This window comes from Lontra canadensis, unplaced genomic scaffold, assembly GCF_010015895.1.
Source record: "Lontra canadensis isolate GAN:19392208 unplaced genomic scaffold, GSC_riverotter_1.0 scaffold6, whole genome shotgun sequence".
Taxonomy (NCBI): domain Eukaryota; kingdom Metazoa; phylum Chordata; class Mammalia; order Carnivora; family Mustelidae; genus Lontra; species Lontra canadensis.
The window spans coordinates 19,550,059-19,568,685 of NW_022631000.1; the positions used below are offsets into that span (position 1 = coordinate 19,550,059).

Below are 18,627 nucleotides of genomic sequence, written 5' to 3' on the forward strand. Positions count from 1 at the left end.
CCTCCTTTCTAGACCTCAGTTACCCTCTGTAAACTGAAAGAATTGAATAAATATAAACTTTTATATCCTCTTCCACTTCTGAAAATGTACAGTTCCATGGCAGCAGATGACAAGGATAAATTTTAAACACTGGGTTTTATAGCCTAGTTCTCACCTTCCAATTTCTATTCAGTTATAGGGTGGGAAAGAAGGAACTTACTTAGTCATTCTTCCCATTCCCAAATATACCTACCATATTTTACCTAGCAAATCAGCAATTAAAAAAAAAAAAAAGTACTCAAAGTAAAATAAAACTAGGTATTCTCGAACACAATTAGTTCATGCCAATTGAGTTCTTAGAAAGGTTTCATCAGTTTACAATTTTACTCTCAGTGTTGGGAGGATTAATATCTGACAACTACTAAAAATGTGTTTACACAGTTCCCAAATATCAAGCAAGGATATTAGAAAAAAAGTCACTGAAGAAAGAAGTATTAGGAACAAGAAGGTATCTGCTGGAGCAAGAGTCACAAAAGATGAGGTACAGATAAGAGAGAACTGAGTAATGGTTTTCAATAAGAGCCAAAGAGCCCCTGTAAGGATTTGCTATTCAAGGGGGCCTTAAGTCCATAAACAAATCAACCATTGTTGAAATTCAGTAATAAATGTCACATCCATAAATATGTAGATATATATATTCTTAAATATGAAGTCTTGTTTTATATGAGATCCTGCTTTGATTAAGTATAATTTTCCTAAAAATCAACAGCAGCAACAACAAACTACTAAGACTTTCACCCAGTATTTCCCTTTCCAGGAATATGATGGGGGGAAAAAGGTAATCAAAAACTAACAAAAATGATTAAATTATATTATAATGAAGCACTATTTATAATATCACTAAATTGGAACCAATCTAGACACCCAATAATAACAGAATCATTAGGTAAATTAATGTACACCCTGAACAAAATATTTAACAGCCATTAAAATTACTTTTTGGGGGTGTCTGGATAGCTCAGTCAGTTAAGTGTCTGCCTTCGGCTAAGGTCATGATCTCAGGGTCCTGGGACAGAGCCCTGCCTAGGGCTCCCTGCTCAGTGGGGAGTGTGTGTCTCCCTCTCCCTCTGACACTCCTCCCTACTTGTGCTCTCTATCTCAAATAAATAAATAAAATCTTTGAAAAATAATAAAGTAAAATTAAGTTTTCAAAGAATACAGAAGTTATAATATTCAAGATACAAGATTACATGAAAAAGCAGGTTACAAACTGCTGTTTATTATGTGATCCCGATTTTGAAAACAAATGTTACATAGATAAGCACACCAAAAAGTAAACAGGTGCTTTCTCTGGATAGTGAGAATACAGGTAAACTTTTATTTTCCTTTTTGTACCACTTTGTAATTTTCAAATTCTCTACAATTAAGTACATACATTTTTTTAGATGAATTTACTTCAAGTTCTAAAAAGGTAACTTTTTTCATGAAAGTATTAATATAATCTAACATTTCTTCACTGGGTTCCAAAAAAATTCAAACATGCTTAAGGAACTATTTAAATTGACAATGAGTAAATGTTTACTACCCAAATGATTTAACCTTAGTTCTAAAACTGAGCATAAAAGCATTATAAAGAAACAGACTGAGTACCTTATTCATGGTCAAATGGTTATTCAAGTAAGCTCTGATTCTTGTACTTAATACAGAAAAGAATGACAAGAAAATAAGCTTAATAAATCATGAATTATGATGTATGTCTAAAAGATTTCCTAAAGTGTTGCATCTGTATTCAGATTCAACCTTTTTTTTTTTAAGATTTTATTTATTTATTTGAGAGAGAGAGAGATCACAAGTAGGCAAAGAGGCAGGCCGGCGAGGGGCGGGGGGGGCCTCCTCGCTGAGCAGAGAACCTGATGCAGGGCTCAGTCCCAGGATCCTGAGATCATGACCTGAGCAGAAGGCAGAGACTTAACCCACTGAGCCACCAAGGCACCCCTCAGATTCAACTTTTATTAGCCACCCTGTGACTATTCATTTAAATCCTAAAACAGTCAAGGAGGTATTACTATTTAACAGAGGAAAAAATTGAAGAGGTGATTCCAGAGCCTCACCACATCACAAATGAAACCTGCTAAAGCTGACTTACCTCACCAAAAACTGTTATTCCCTCAACAAACTATTTAAAACCGTCCCACCATTAAGGCCACAGATCTCTCCAGCCTACTTCGACTTCAAGGACTAAATCTATTATCACGTCATATCCTTGTTTACCTACATCTTCACCAAAAATGCAAGCCTTTCCCATTTGTTATTATATATTCCTCCATCTACTCCACATAGCCTTCTTATCTGAGAAAACTCCTCAATCCTACCCCTTCTAGAATGTCCTCTCAATTACCAGTCTATAACCAGAAAATTCTACCTTCAGACCTTAAGGAAAATATAACTACCTCAAGGACACTACTTTCATAAACCGCACAAAGGCTAAGGTCATTCAATCCCTCCACACATCTCAAAATAATGTCCTCCTTGCTCCCTATTGCCATTTCAGGATCTTTGGTCATCCACAACAAAAAACAAACACTCCTAACTATTGGAGGCCCTATGTTGCTTCCTCTTCTACCAACTTCTATATGTTGCAGTTTTTCTAAGTTTGATCTAATCCCCTTTCTCTTCTGTCTCTATATTCTCCCCCAAATTATCTTAAGCATTCCCAGAACTTTAAATATTTGTTATTTAAATTATTATCACTTGAGACCTGTTGGTTCTCCAACTATTCTTTCAACCTTTGGAGAGCTCTATAATCCACTTTCTACTTCAGAATTACACTTGTCAGGGTTCCTGGTAGCTCAGTCAGTCAAGCTCTGGACTCTTGATTTCACAATCTCAGGGTTGCAAGACTGATCCCTGCATCAGGCTCTGCGCTGGATGGAGCCTGCTTAAAATTCTCTCTCCCCCTCTCCTTCTGCCTGCCCCTCCTTCCCTCATATATGTATGCTCTCGCTTTAAAAAAAAAAAAAAAAAAAAGTTATACTTGTCTCATTCCTCTGATTAAAACACCTGAAAGGCTTCAAAATGTTTTACAAGACTCTGCAAGATCTGGTTTGATTCTCATCTCATGCCATTATTCCTCTGACTCACTGTCATTCAGTCACACTAGACTTCTTTCAATTTATTGAATACACAAGCTCTTTGCTTCTTCAGGATTTCTTAATTGCTAAAATGTTCTTTTTCTAGCCCACTAGCCCATTCCTTTTTATCCTTTAAGCCTCAGTTTAAAGGCACCTTCTCAGAGATGACTTCTCCATCCAAATCCAAATTAATTTTCCTCTGTTATTATCCTCTCACAGTAACTAGTTCCTTTAAAACACTTACCATAATTTGTAAATAAGTAAATACATAAATAATATCCTAATCATATTAAGCATACAAACTGCAGAATGAATCAAAAGAATGGGATTACCCAAAACCATACAGCTAACATACAAAAGATCTGCCCAATCTAAATTTTTAATACACAGTAATAATGTCCCCACAACTCTCAAATGTAACTACATTTAATATTTAGATTTAATAATCCTTATTATAAAAGGATATAGTAAAGTTTCAAGACCTCTTAAAATGTAAAATTACAAGGACCAGAATACTTAGAAATGTAACAGAAGGTCTGGATTTTTGAAAAGTTATAATTTCAATACTTCTCAAAATATTTCCAAAACACTTTCTTATGTGAATAAACAAGAGACAGACCACTAATTTAGCAAAGTTCCACTTTTTAACTAATACAATTTCTTGGAATGAAACATAGATAAAAATTCCCAGAAAAAGCAGTAATTTATATTCGTAAAACAGCCCACCAAAACCTATTTAACAATGGTTACATAGACCTTAGTACTAATACAGAGACCGGAGTTCTGCGTCCAAAAAGCAGGACTCTAGTGAAAAAAGGTAGAAGATAAAAACAGGAGAGCTCATTTGAGTCCCTGGGTAACCAGCTTGTTTTTGGACTCTGCCAGATTCTAAGCCTTTTTCCCCCATGCCCAGACTGATGCACTCAAAAAGGGACACAGTATGAAGTGGAAGAAGGAAAAAAGTAGTATTTTATTAAACACTTGACAAGTACAGGGTTGGGCATATTGTATTTTACTTACTACCAATCCTACAATGCAGTTATTATCATCTTTTGTTTCCCAGGGAGTATTTAACCTTAATCCTATACTCTTACCACTATTTCTTAAGCAATCTACCCTAATTAAATAATCATATAATTAACTGTTTAGTGTACTGTCCACAGAGTTAAGACATGTCTACATTTTCAGCAGTTTTCATATAAAGAGCTCAAAATCTCTTGAGTGAAAGGATGACTGAGTCAATCAATGAATGAATAAATGGCCAAAATAAACTCAAGTATCATCTCCTCTGTACTTTCCTAACCACTCTAAACTACAATTATTATTCTTTCTGTGGAATGACACTCTCTCTACTTGTGCTATTTAATACAATAGTCACTAACTAAAATTGAAGCTATTAAACACCTGAAAGTGGTTAGTCTGAACTGAGATGTACTACAATACCTAACAAATGGTGAGACTTAGTATAAGAAATAGAATGTATTTCAATAACTTTTATGCATATTACATGTTGAAATGTTAAGTTTGTAATATATGGGGTTAAATAAAATCCATTACCTAAATTAATTCTACTTATTTTAATGGGATAATTATTAGAAAATTTTAATTTAATAATTAGAAAACTGCAATATATTTTTACTGAACAGCACTGATCTATACCGAAAATCAGTATATACCAGCTTATGTATTATCACTCTATAGCATCTCTTTTGTTACTTAAATATTCATGTGTGTATGTTTCCCTAAAATGAAGTGTTCCTAGGCTTATGATATTACAGTATGAACTGGAATATACCTTTTTTTTTAAGTTTTTTTTTGGTCCCTGCCAGGCAAAATATAATGTTATTTGTTTCAGGGGAACAGGTCTATGAATCACCAGTCTTACAAAATTCACAGCACTCACCACAGCACATACCCTACCTTTTAAAACAGCTGTATTAAGTTATAATTCACCCACTTAAAGTGTACAATTCAGTGACTTATAACATAGTCACAGGATTTTGCATCCATCATCAGAATTTCAGAACATTTTCCTTAGACAAAATGGAAACTCTGCACCCCTTACCTATCATTCCCCAATCCTTCCATCCTTCTGGCCTCAGGAAACGTTAATCTACTTTCTAGCTATAGATTTGCTTATTCTGGACACAGCATATAAATGGAATCATATGGTCTTTAATGATTGGCTTCTTTCACTTAGAGTAACAGTTTCTGGGTTTCAACCAAGGTATAGTATGTTTTGTCGTATGCTTTGATTTCTTTATGTATGATTTCTTTTGATTACTCAATAATATTCTATTATATGGATAAACCACATTTTGTTTCTCTATTCATCATCTGAATCATCATTTGGGTGTTTCTACTCTTTACCTATTATAAATAATGAAGCTGTGAACACTGGTACAAATCTAGGAGTGAACTTGCTGGATTGTAAGGTAACTCTATCTATAATCATGTAAGTTACTATCAGACTGCTTTCCAAAGTTTATCCAAATCCTCACAAACACTTGATACTGACTTCTGATTCTAGCCATCCCAATGGATATAAAGTTGTATTTCACTGTAGTTTTTAGATTTTCCTGATGGCTAATGATGTTAAACACCTTTGCATGTATTTATTAACCATTTGTATATTTTCTGTGCCAATTTTTAATTGAATGACTTTGTCTTTCTTATTGAGTTGTAAGATTTATTTATATTTTCTGGGTACAAGTCCTTTATCAGATACATGATTTGCAAATATTTTCTCCCTTTCTGTGGACGATCTTTTCTCTTTCCTGATGGTGTTTTGAAACATAAATGTTTTCATTTTTGATAATGTTCAATTTATTTATTCTTTCATTGCTTCTTCTCTTGATGTGACATCTAAGAAGCCACTGTCTAATTTAAGGTCACAAAGATTTACTCCTCCTTTCTCTTAAGAGTTTTACAGTTTTAGCTCTTGCACACAGGTCTTTAATCTATTTTGAGGTAATTTTTGTATATGGTGCAATATAGTTCAATTTCAATGCTTTTGCACGTGGACAGCCATTTGTCCCAGACTGTTTGTGGAAAAGACTATTCTTTTCCAACTTGTCTTGGTATCCTTTTCAAAACGAACTGACCATAAACGTAAGGGTTTATTTTTACATTTTCAAATCTATTCCATTGATTTGTCTATCCTTATGTCAGTGGCACACTACCTTGATTATTGTAGCTTTGTACTAAGTCTTGAAATTAGAAAGTAGAAGTTCTCCAACTTTTTTTTCAAGATTTTTCTGGCTATTCAGGATCTGTTAAGGGTTGAATTTGGTGTCCTTCCCCCACCCCGCACCCAAAACAAAAAAAGTCATATGGAAATTCTAACCCTGAATTACCTCAGAATGTGACTTTAGAAACAGGGGCTATAGAGGTAATCAAATTAAAATGAGGTTATTCAGGTGGCCCTTAATCCAATATGACTGGTCTCTTTATAAGGGGACTTCAGTGCACAGAAACAAACACATACAAAGGGAAGACAATGTGAAGGAAGAAGGGAGAAGACATCCAGGTGAATGGAGTGATGTATATATAAGCCAAAGAATGCCAAGGACTGTTAGCAAATACCAGAAACTAGAAAAGGCAAGGGAGGATTCTTCCCTATAGCTGTCAGAGAGCACATCACCCACCCAACAACTTGATTTTGGATTTCCAGCTTCTGGAACAATAAAATTCTGCTGTTTTAAGTCACCTAGTTTTGGGAACTGTATGTCAGCCCAAATAAATTAATACAAGATCCCTTATATTTCCGTATGAATTTTAGGATCAGCTTATCAATTTCTGCCAAATTGATATATTTAAATTTAAATTTGGATAGTGATCACACTGAATCCATGAATTAGAGGAGTACCGCCACCTAAACAATGTTAAGTCTTTCAATCCATGAACATCGAATGTCTTCCCATTTATTTAGGTTTCCTTAATTTTGTTTAACAATATTTTGTAATTTCCAGAGTATAAGTTTTGCGCTTCTTTCATTAAATTTATTAAACGAAGTTATTGTTAGATTTGTTAAGTATTTTACTTCTTTTGATGCTACTGTAAATGGAACTGGTTTCTCATAATTTGCTAATTTCCACTATAAAAATACAATTTTTTTTTACATTGATTCTCTATCTTGCTGAACTCATTTATCAACTGTAATAGTGGATTAATAGTGGATCTCTTGGACTTTCTACACACATCTGCAAACAAGAGATAGTTTTACTTCTTTCTTACCAATAAGGACACCTTTTCCTTTTCTTGCCAAAGTGCCCTGGCAAGAACCTCAATGTTGAATAGAGGTGGCAGAAGTGGATAACCTTATCTTGCTTCTGATCTCAGGGGAAAACATTCAGTCTTTCATCTTAAGTATGATGTTTGCCCATGGTTTTTTCATAGCTGCTCTATATCAGGCAGAGGAAGCCCCTTCCCATTCCTCACTTGTTGAATATTTTTATCAGGAATGGAATGTACTTTTAAAAGTCTCTGTATTCTACAAAATATGTAGCTTGTTGATGCTCTATTGTGTACAGAATGAGTAAAACCTGCATCAGGTACAACGTGCAAAAAAAAAAAGAAGAAGAAGTCTGGGGTGTCTTTTTATCTAGCAGGAAAATTTAAGTACTGGTTTATTCTGATAATTTAGAAGATATTCTCATTAAGAATATTCATGTTGTTAAACTAATATTAATCACTAGTTTTTGTTGTTGTTGTTGTTGTTTTATTTTGTCTTGTTTTGAACATCTACAGGGTATCACCAATTTAAGTATCTAAGAGAAGGTGGACCATGAGTCATTTAGTTGCCAAATAACTCTTAGAATAAAGACTTAATTTAAAAAACAAATCTGCCTCCAGTTGGTTAAGCATCTGACTCTTGGTTTTGGCTCAGGTCATGATCTTAGGGTCATAAGACTGAGTCCCCTGTTGGACTCTGTGCTCAGCTTGGAGTCTGCTTGGAATTCTCTCTCTCCCTCCTCCTGCTTGCTCTTTCTCTCTCTCTCTCTCAAGTAAATAAATAAAATCGGTCTCTTTTTTTTTTTTAAACTAAGAAACACATCTTTGCAGGGGTGCCTGAGTGGCTCAGTTAGTTAAGAGTCTGAACCTTGATTTTGGCTCAGATCATGATCTCAGGGTCCTGAGATTGAGCCCCACATCAGGCTCTGGGTTGAGCATGGAGCCTGCTTGAGATTCTCTTCCTCTCCCTCGGCTGCTCCCTCTCTGCTCACATGCTTACTAGTGTGTGCTCTCTCTCTTTTAAAAAAAAAAAAAATCTATGCCACAGGGCAGTTTTAAGAAAGGAATTGTTTACAGAGATCAAAATAACAGTATGCCTCAATAAAGGTTTTAGGATCACTGTTAAGACATACTTACAAATTCCTTACCATAGAAAAAAATGTAACCTAAAAATCAAGTTTGCTTTGACAAAACTCAAACTTTATGATACTCAGCAGGATAGCAATTTCTATCAGTGCATTAAACAATTATCATCCCAATATCTTATTTACTAAATACACAGAAATGCTGAATACACAAGTATGGAAATACCCATTATTCACTAGCAATTACGTGAAACAAATAAGGAACTGCTCAGCTTTTATTCAAGGTATTACCCAAAAGGACCCTTGTTCAACTCTCTGTTTTACCCAGTCTAACTTTAAAAATAGGCATTTCTTACACTGCACATGGTTACACTGCAAATCGTTCCTCTATCTACTCTTAAGAAAAAATAAAAATCAAATAGATACTAGAAAACAATACTTTAAAAGTAATACACAGCAATTGAGAAATACACGCTTCTCTGTTCAGAAATTCTGTGACAGATACTGAAGAACTGAAGATATATTACCTAAAAGACTCAAACACTTACTGGATAGAGAACTCAAACACAACCTAAAGTAAGAAATGATTCTAAATACACAACCAAGCAGAAAGTGTATCATACATCATATGCAGAGGAATGAAATACATTTTATAAAGAGCTACAACTCTTCTTTCACCATCTTCTTACACATATAACCTTTGGTCTTAAGCTACTTAATGGTATTTATTGATTTTAAAAAACAATGAGCATACAGAATGAAGTAAGCACTTTTTCCTTTTTTACATTTTATGCCTTTAAATTTTAGATAGTTTTTCTAGGTCATTCATTAAGCTCCCTTATGTAAATCTGCTTCGGCCAGAAAGTTACCAATAATCATAGAAAAGGTCCAAGTGTATTGCTTATTCTTGTTTATATTATTTCCCTATAATACACTCTAAAGAATAATAAAGAATAGTGAATTAAAAGTATATAAAACATTTGAGGGTTCTTTATTATTATTAATAACATTCCATAAATAAAAAATAAATTATAACTATAATATAATATAGAATAGTAGCAAGCTACTATCCTAACTGCTTTACAGTACACAGAATTTTAGTAAAAAAAAAAAAAAAACTTTATATAGATGAGGAAACTAAGACACAATTTAGTAACAGTAAATAACTTGTCCAAGGTCACGGCTAGTAAATGGTATATTCAGAATCTGATTAAAAGAACTTATTCTAGAGCCTAAGCTCTTACTTTATAGGTTACCACCTCCTCAGCTGTTTTAAGCTCTATGTCAAAAATAATGATAGTAATCTCAGGTTTCTTATTTTAAGAATCATAATTCACACGTAAGCATACGTTGAAAGAGGACATCAAAAGCCATAACAGTCTTCTCTAAAAAACATGTTTGGTCAATTGGACATCCACATGCCAAAAACAAACAAAACAAAACAAAACTGAGCTTATTCCCTCCACAAAAATTAACTTGAAATGGATCATAGACCTAAAGTAAAACGGAAAACCTATAGAGCTTCTAAAAGGTAACAGGAGAAAACCTTGGGTTTGGTGATGACTTTTTATTTTATTTTATTTTATTTTATTTTATTTTAAAGATTTTATGTATTTATTTGTCAGCGAGAGAGAGAGCACAGGCAGGGGGGGTGGCAGGCAGAGCAGGCAGAGGGAGAAGCAGGCTCCCCGCCAAGCAAGGAGCCCCATGCCGGACTCAATCCCAGGACCCTTGGATCATGACTTGAGCGGAAGACAGCGGCTTAATCGACGTGTCCCTGACTTTTTAGATACAACATGAAAATCCTGATCCATGAAAGAAACTGGACTTCATTAAAAAAAAAAAATTATTTAAAAAATTATGCTTTGCAAAGGATAATATTAAGAGAAAGGAAAAACAAGCCACAGACTGATATCAGGAAAACATGTAACTTATTAACAACGGACTTGTGTCCCAATATCCAAAGAACTCTTTAAAATTCAAGAATGAGAAAACAACATGATTAAAATTAGGCAAAAGACATGAACAGACACTTCATCAAAGAAGATATACAGATGGCAAATAAGCATATGAAAAAAATATTCAACATTATATGTCACTACAGAATTAAAAATCAAAACAATGAGTTAGTTACTGGAGCGCCTGGGTGGCTCAGTTGGTTAAGCAGCCAACTCTTAGTTTAGGTGCAAGTCATGATCTCAGGGTCACAGGATCAAGCCCTGAGTCCAGCTCCCTGCTCAGCGGGGAGTCTGCTGGAAAGTCTCTCTCCCCTTCTCCCTTTGCCCCTCCCCCTGCCCCCACTCAAGTGTGTTCCTGGTCCCTCTTTCAAATAAATAAACCTTTTTTTAAAAAAACCCACATACACAAAAAAAGTACAAGTTACCACACAAACCTATTAAGATAACTAAAATCCAAAACACTGACACCACCAAAGGCTAGCGAGAATGCAGAACAGAGAATTCTCAGGGGCGCCTGGGTGGCTCAGTGGGTTGGAGCCTCTGCCTTCGGCTCAGGTCATCATCCCAGGGTCCTGGGATCGAGCCCCGCATTGGGCTCTCTACTCAGCAGGAAGCCTGTTTCCTCCTCTCTCTCTGCCTGCTTCTCTGCCTACTTGTGATCTCTGTCTGTCAAATAAATAAATAAAATCTTTAAAAAAAAAAAAAAAGAATTCTTGCACACGGCTGATAGGAATGCAAAATTATATGGTCACTTTGAAAGACAGTTTGGCAATTTACACTTAAAGATATTTATGCATGTGAGCTGAAAACATGTCCACTCAAAAACCTGCACACAATGTTTTTAGTAGCTTTATTCATATCTGTAAAATATGGAAGCACACACAATGTCCTTTAATAAGTCTAAGGATAAACAAACCTTGGTTTTGGTGTTTCATATAATGGAATATTATTCAGCAATAAAAAGAAATGAGCTATCAAGGTACAAAAACAAATGGAAATGAAGACTGCTAAGTCAAAGAAGGAAGTCTGAAAAGGCTGTATAGTATATGATGCCAACTACATGATATTCTGGAAAAGACAAAACTACACAGATACTTAAAAGATCAGTGATTGCAGGGATGTGGGGGTTAAGAAAGAATAGGGGACCACAGAGGAAACTATTCTGTATGATATTGCAATGGTGAATATTTAACGTTTGGCAATTGTCAAAAGCCACAGAACTATCCAACAAAAAGAGTGAGCCTAATGGCAATTATCAATAATAAACTATAGACTCTAGTTAATAACAATGTATCAATATTAACAAAAGATACCACACAATCCAAGATGTTAATAAGGGAAACTGTGTGGGGAGGGAGGGAGTATATGAAAATTCTCCTACCTGCTGTTCAGTTTTTCTGTAAACTGGAAATTGCTCTAAGAAATAAAATCTAGAAGGAAGGAAGGAAAGAAAGAAGGAAGAAAAAAGGGAGAGGGGGAAAAAAAGAAAAAAGAAAAAAAAAGGAAAGGAAAGGAAAAAAAAAAAAGAAAAGGAAAGGAAAAGAAGAGAAAAGAAAACATTATAGCACAATGGCCCTAAGCCACTAGAGTGTGTATCACTTGGTAAATTAATTCGTTATTAAAAATTTGAGGGGATAGCGTGGTTTGAGTTTTTATTTTGCTTTGTTTTTGTTATCTCATTACACATGTCTAGCTCCCATCCCAAATCTAATAAAAATAAAAACCTTTGGGAGTAGGACCCTAAGTCATGTATGTTTACAAAAACTCCCAAATGCTTCCATCAAAATGTCGAAAAAAAGCCTTTTAACTTTTAAGGTAAACAGATTGGTTTGGTCGCTGCTTTGTAGCAGCTAGTACAGGACACATCTTTGCACCCCAGTTTCCTCAAATGTAAAAACAAGAGGGTTAAACTTGACAGACAAGAGCATGAGTCAGAATATTAGGGTCACCTTCAGCTCAAAATGTCTTTCTGCTCTACATGAATGTAAGTTTGAACTTAAAATGATTTCTAAACCACATAACTCGTTTACTTACAAAAGACCTTTAAACTACAACTAATCTGCCTTACCTGATCAAATAAACCAATGCTTTTTTCTATCACAATTCCCTCTTCACAAAAAGGAGCATTTAGTCTTCTGCAACTCTTTGAGGTATTCGGAAAGAATACCAAGAGTGTAAGTGAAGAATCTGAGATAACTATAAGAAATCAGATACTCTCAAGAAGGCAATCCAATAGATAGGCTGCCATTATTTCCTAACATTCATGTGAGCAAAGACCAGCACACACTAAACCCAATGTCAACACAGTTCAATTTCCTTGTCTTAAAATTGGCTTACTATCTTGCTGAATGTCAAAAGTCTCTTCCTAGGAAACTAAAATTTATCATCTACCCTCAATACCTAGTAAATAAAACAGCATCTGTAAACCACATAACACAGTATGTAGTGAACAAGCAAGTATTTCTCAATTAATTTATAGCAATCTAATAGTTGTTGAACAATTACTGTATGTCAGGCACTAGCTGAGCAATGGAATAGAACAAGGAAGAAAATCAAGTTCCTGTCCTCATGAACCTTATTTATACTCTAGCAGGAAAGACAAACTATAATACATACCAAGAGGTGATAAACACAATTTTAAAAAAATAAAGCAAGGTAAAGGGTGAGGTATTTATGGACTGAGAGGGACCTTAAGAGAGCCTTCTCAACAATGACCAAAATGTTTTGTACTTTGATCTGAGGGGTAGGGTATTCACTGAGTTGTACATTTAGCCTTTATGCAATCTGCTGTATTTAAGTTATACCTCCAAGTGTTTTTCTAAGCTTGCTAAAAACAACATCTGTAAGACCAACCCCACCCAGCTCCAATGATGATTTCCTCTTGATTACCACAATACAATTAAAGTCAAGGGAGTTTATTTATTTCACTTCCAAGTTTATTCATTTCACTTCTCTGTATCTCAGGCTGCTCATCTATAAAACAGTGATAACAAGACCTATCTCAGAGGTTATAAATGAATATATTGTACTTACAACAGCAGCTGGCATATAGAAAGCACTAGACAAGTGACTACTACTACTGTTACTTCTTCTACTGTTACTAGGAATCCTACCAGGGGCTGGCACATAGGTATACACAAATGGGCAAACTAATCCAGTAAAGAAAAAATACAGATAGCTAACAGCTAATGGCAAGAGTAACAATCGATTTCTGTTCCCATTTAAACCCAGAATTACTCAGTACTTTTTTAGAATAAATGTACTCAACACATTCTGTCCAAAAATTCTTCCTTATAAATGTACTACGTAGAACAGATTATACGATGCCTAAGGGATGGCAGAAAGTATTCAATTAAAATCAAGTACAGAGGGGGGAAACTGCCTATATATGACAAGGGGGAATGTTGGTAAATTACGACAAACCAAGTTCTTTTCAGTGGGCTTAGCTAGTTTCATTTTGATGAATGCCCAACCTTCCTTCCCCAAAGGAATCTTTGTGCCTTTTCACTTTATCTAGGTGATAATTCAAATCAATATTTTAACCACTACATGTTCCTACTCTGGACCTAGTATTTCTTTAGATATAATCAGAAGATGTAAAAGTAGTTTGAGGCTTAATTCTTACCTTGCCAGACTAGTAAGGAAGAATCTAACACAAAAGCAATCAATCCATTCAGTCAACAAACACCTCTTGAAGGAGTATTCAGTGACTGGTTCCAGGTCTGGCAAAAGGCTGGTTTCCAAGTCTACTAGGGGAATACTGTTAAATGGATAAAACTGCAAAATAGGTATGTTAAGTACAGCAAAAGTCGTAGAAGATATGAAGAAAGCAAGGAAGAGAATAATCTGAAATGTCAAAAACTTCAAGTAGGCAGGTAATTTATGCTACGATAAGGGGGGTCTTAAACTTTATTTTGTAAGGAATGAATAGTAAATAAAAGATTCATGCAAGAGGATGTTAGGGTCAGACTTCTGAATATTTACCTGGGGTGGGAGAAAAGGGTAGAGAATACTAGAGACAGAAAATCAGTTTTGGTTCAAGGGTAGGCAAAGCTTTTCTGTAAAGGGCCAGACAGTAAATATTTTTAGATTTATAGGACATGTGGGCTCATCTGCAAATATGCAACTCTGTCTTTGTAGCACAAAAGCAACCAGCAACAACAAATACCTAAACTAACGAGCAAGTCTGTATTTCTATAAAACTATCTACAGGGGGCCCCTGGTTGGCTCAGTCGTTAGGTGTCTGCCTTGGGCTCAGGTCATGATCCCAGGGTCCTAGGACTGAGCCCTGCATTGGGCTCCCTGCTCTATAAGAAGCCTGCTTCTCCCTGTTCTACTGCCCCCTTCTTGTGTTTCCCCTCTCACTGTGTCTCTGTCAAATAAATAAATAAAATCTTTAAAACAAAAACAAAAAAATACTTGATTTACAAAAACTGGAGCTCGCTGTATTTGGCCTGTGGGCTATAGTCTGTGAACCCCTATCTAAGCAGAGTGGTAATCCGGTCCTAAAGTGAGGGCTACAGAACAGACATTCCAGAGATATTTAGAGATGGAGTAGACTTGAAGAAAGACTACCGGTAGAGAATTAGGTATAAGGAAGAAAAAACGCTTGATTCCTAGAAACAAACCCAAGGATCTGTATGGATGATGGTCCCATTTACCAAGATAGTGAATGAAAAGAGCAATAACTGGTTTCATTTTATTTAAAGAAGGAGAGAGGGTGAGGAGAGAAAATTAATTCAATCTTCACATTCAATTTAAATAGATTGGAAACATCTAGGTGGAAATTCCAGCAGGTCTGGAATTCTGAAGAGAACTGGGCTAATAAAGATCTAGGTTCATTATAGTAGTCATTAAGATCACTGAGGGAGAAAGAAGGTGGAGAGACTTAGAACAAAGGATTGAGGTCCAAATACCAACGCTGGGGGGAGAGCCCTCCTTCCTCTCTCCTCCCCCACCGCACAGTAAAGACAGAGAGGCAACAATCTGAGAGAAGAGCAGTTTCACTGAAGTGGAGTACTAAAGGTCAGTATCCCCAAACTTAACTACAGGATACAATATTTGTGAGGAGGAAGAAATTAGTGGGCCAAACACCGAAGAAGTCTAATAGGATTTAGGACACTCTACACAGAAAGAACATAAACAGATGCACTGTGGTTAAAAACAAATCACAGCCCAGAATAGGTAAATCCACAGGGACAGAAAGCAGATTGGTGGTTGCCAGGGGCTTGTGGGAGGAGGGAATGGAGAGTGGCTGCTAATGGATACAGATTTTTCTTTTGAGGTGATGAAAATGTTTTAGAACTTGATAAGGGTGTTGCTTGCACATTGTGAATGTAAATGCCATTGAGTTGTGATTCTTTTGTTGTTGTTAAAACAATTTCATCTCAATTGGGAAAAAAAAAAAAATGACAGGGAGAGAAATCAGTGAGCAAGCCAGAGAACAGAACACTGGGAAATTAGACTGAATAGACTGTGAGAAACAAGATTATTAAAAGGCTTCAAGAAAGCCAGAAAACTTTTAATCAGATTAAAATAGCCAGCAGAAGACCATTTTAAGCATCTCTTCCAGTTTTCTTAACTAGAATGGGACATAGCTCAACTGTCTAATTAGGGAACCCAATCTGCATTATGTGGGGAAGCTGTAACTATAAAAAGAAAATAAAATAAGAGCGGCTGTAGGTTTAAGCACAGCTACCCACTGGAGTGGATATATGCTTTATCATTAATAAGGGTTTTCAAAAAATACATGATTGAGTAATTGAAAAAAGTACTATACTAAATGTGGGAGATTGAATGCAAAAGTTCTGCCACTTTCTCAGGTATTCCTGTATTTACACGCCTTGCAAAGTGACTTCGTAGTCTTTCCCTACCTCTTGAATTTGAACTGGACTGACTTTCCTTGGCCAATGGAAAGCCATGACAATGACAGTTTGCCAGTTTTGAGCATGGACCTCTAGAATTCCTGCATGCTTCCATAACTCTCTCTTAGAAATATGTTCTGCCACCATGAAACAAGTCCAAGCCAGCATGCTGGATACCTACAGACACATTGCCCAGTTCCCATTAGCCCAGCTGACAGCCAGCCAAGCACCACACATGAGAATGAGACTACTCTAGCCAAGCTAGTTTTAGCCACTCTACCAGCTAAGCCACAAGAAATATGAGCAAACCCATATAACATCACTTAAGCCTGCCCCAGATCAGCGGAAACATCCACCTGACCCAAGACTCATGAGCAATAAAAAACGGTGGTTGTTTTAAACTAAGTTTCGGAATGGTTTGTTACATATCAATAACTAACATATACTACTAATAATAGTGATGACAGGAAAAGACCATTAATTTGGCATAAAAGCTAGATTTATGTCATCAAATATTAATTTATCACTGTGATTTGGGTTTTATAGATATACACATGTGACTTATAGAGAAAAAGAAAACCTAATTATTAAATTCCTATGATTACTCTGTCATTGGGAATCTAAAAAGTGATCTAAACCACCACCACCCTTTCCCCTAAAATTACAACTTAAAACCATTAAAAACATAAATGCAATTTTTTATAACATGAGGTGTCTTTGGAAAACAACTATCGCATGATAGCAACTGACTATACTTAGAGGGGAGATATTTTTTATAACTAACTAAAATTGGAGTTTTTAGGGGTTTGTTGTTGTTGTTGTTGAAGTAAGGAAATTCTTCAAGAGTTTCTAAATTGTCCAGGTGCTAATATTGTGACTTTCAATTTTCCGAAGCACGATACCATTAAGAGCAACTTTAAAATACAAGACAATCAAACCTTATTTACAAGGCAAAAATAAAAAAAAAATACTAAGCCATATTAATGCAACACCTCCCGCAAATAGTACAATCATTTTCTCAACTGGCAGGCATCTAACATATTTCAACAAATGATAGAGACTTCATCTCTTTTCCCGTCAACAAAAAACTAGCAGTGGTTTAATTGTCAAATCACTGACCTATCTATCACTGCCAGTGCCAGCTCTACCTATTGCTAAGAGGATAATTTTGTATGCAAAGCAAGAAATCAAGCACTCATGAATCATTTGCATTTGGTATGACTGTAGACATGGAGAGACTTACAGGAAGTACTTTTTTAAAAAAGACAATGAAACTGTAATAGTCTTTAAAATATTCCTGAATTTAACATGGTCTTTTTGCTAAATTAGTTACCAATAGAAATAAAATCTATTTTTATGGCATTTAAAACAAGTCAAAATTCCCATGTCAGTTTAGCAGCAATGAACTTTAAACACCATTAATACACCCAGGGACATTTTCAAAAGAAAACAATTTAGTTTACTATGTTTAAACATACTAAATGTTTCACTCCTTTATTAAGGGGGTTTGTAGGTGTTAGAGAAGTTTAATGGCAAGGGCTATCTTACAAATGTACTTCTACATTCACAAAAACTAGAAAACGGGATTTTCCATTCATTAATGCTTTATTATACCAAAAAGTTACTGATTTAACAGGAGTCTAAATGTTTAAAAGAATAGTACAATTTATTTGATAGAAAGAAGAAAAGAATGACTAAATTGATTATCATCAAATATCCTAAATAATTTCACTCTTTAAGAGTTTAAGTCTCAAATTAAAAAGTGAGTAAGATGGGGCGCCTGGGTGGCTCAGTGGTTAAAGCCTCTGCCTTCGGCTCAGGTCATGATCCCAGGGTCCTGGGATCAAGCCCCGCACCGGGCTCTCTGCTCAGCAGGGAGCCTGCCTCCTCCTCTCTCTTTCTCTCTCTCTCTCTCTTTGCCTGCCTCTCTGCCTACTTGTGATCTGTCAAATAAACAAATAAAAATCTTAAAAAAAAAAAAAAAGTGAATAAGAGGGGTGCCTGGGTGGCACAGTCAGTTGGACGTCTGACTCTTGGTTTCAGCGCCAGTCATGATTCTCAGGGTTGTGGGATCGAGCCCCAGATCAGGCTCTGCACTCAGCACAGAATCTGCTTAAGACTCTCTCTCTCCCTCTACCCCTCCGTACCATGCACAGTCTCTCAAATATTAAGTAAATCTTGAAAAGAAAAGAAAAAAAAAAGGTGAATTAGGGCTTTCTCAGACTATGGCACAAATCTAAGGTCCTGCCCTCCAAGTATTGCCCCGAGTTAAATCACAGGTTACAGAGTAGCTTTGATACTAAGCCTATAATATTCAAGAGCCTCACCAGGTTATATTAATTTCCTGTCCTAAAGTAGCTAGTCTATAACAACCCCT

The 18,627-nt window shown here is 35.7% G+C and overlaps 1 protein-coding gene across 3 annotated transcripts in view; it reads right to left on the reverse strand.

Moving 5' to 3' along the window:
* Nucleotides 1-18,627, reverse strand: part of GSK3B (glycogen synthase kinase 3 beta) — a 203,646-nt gene that overhangs the window by 151,659 nt on the left and 33,360 nt on the right. The window lies entirely within an intron of this gene.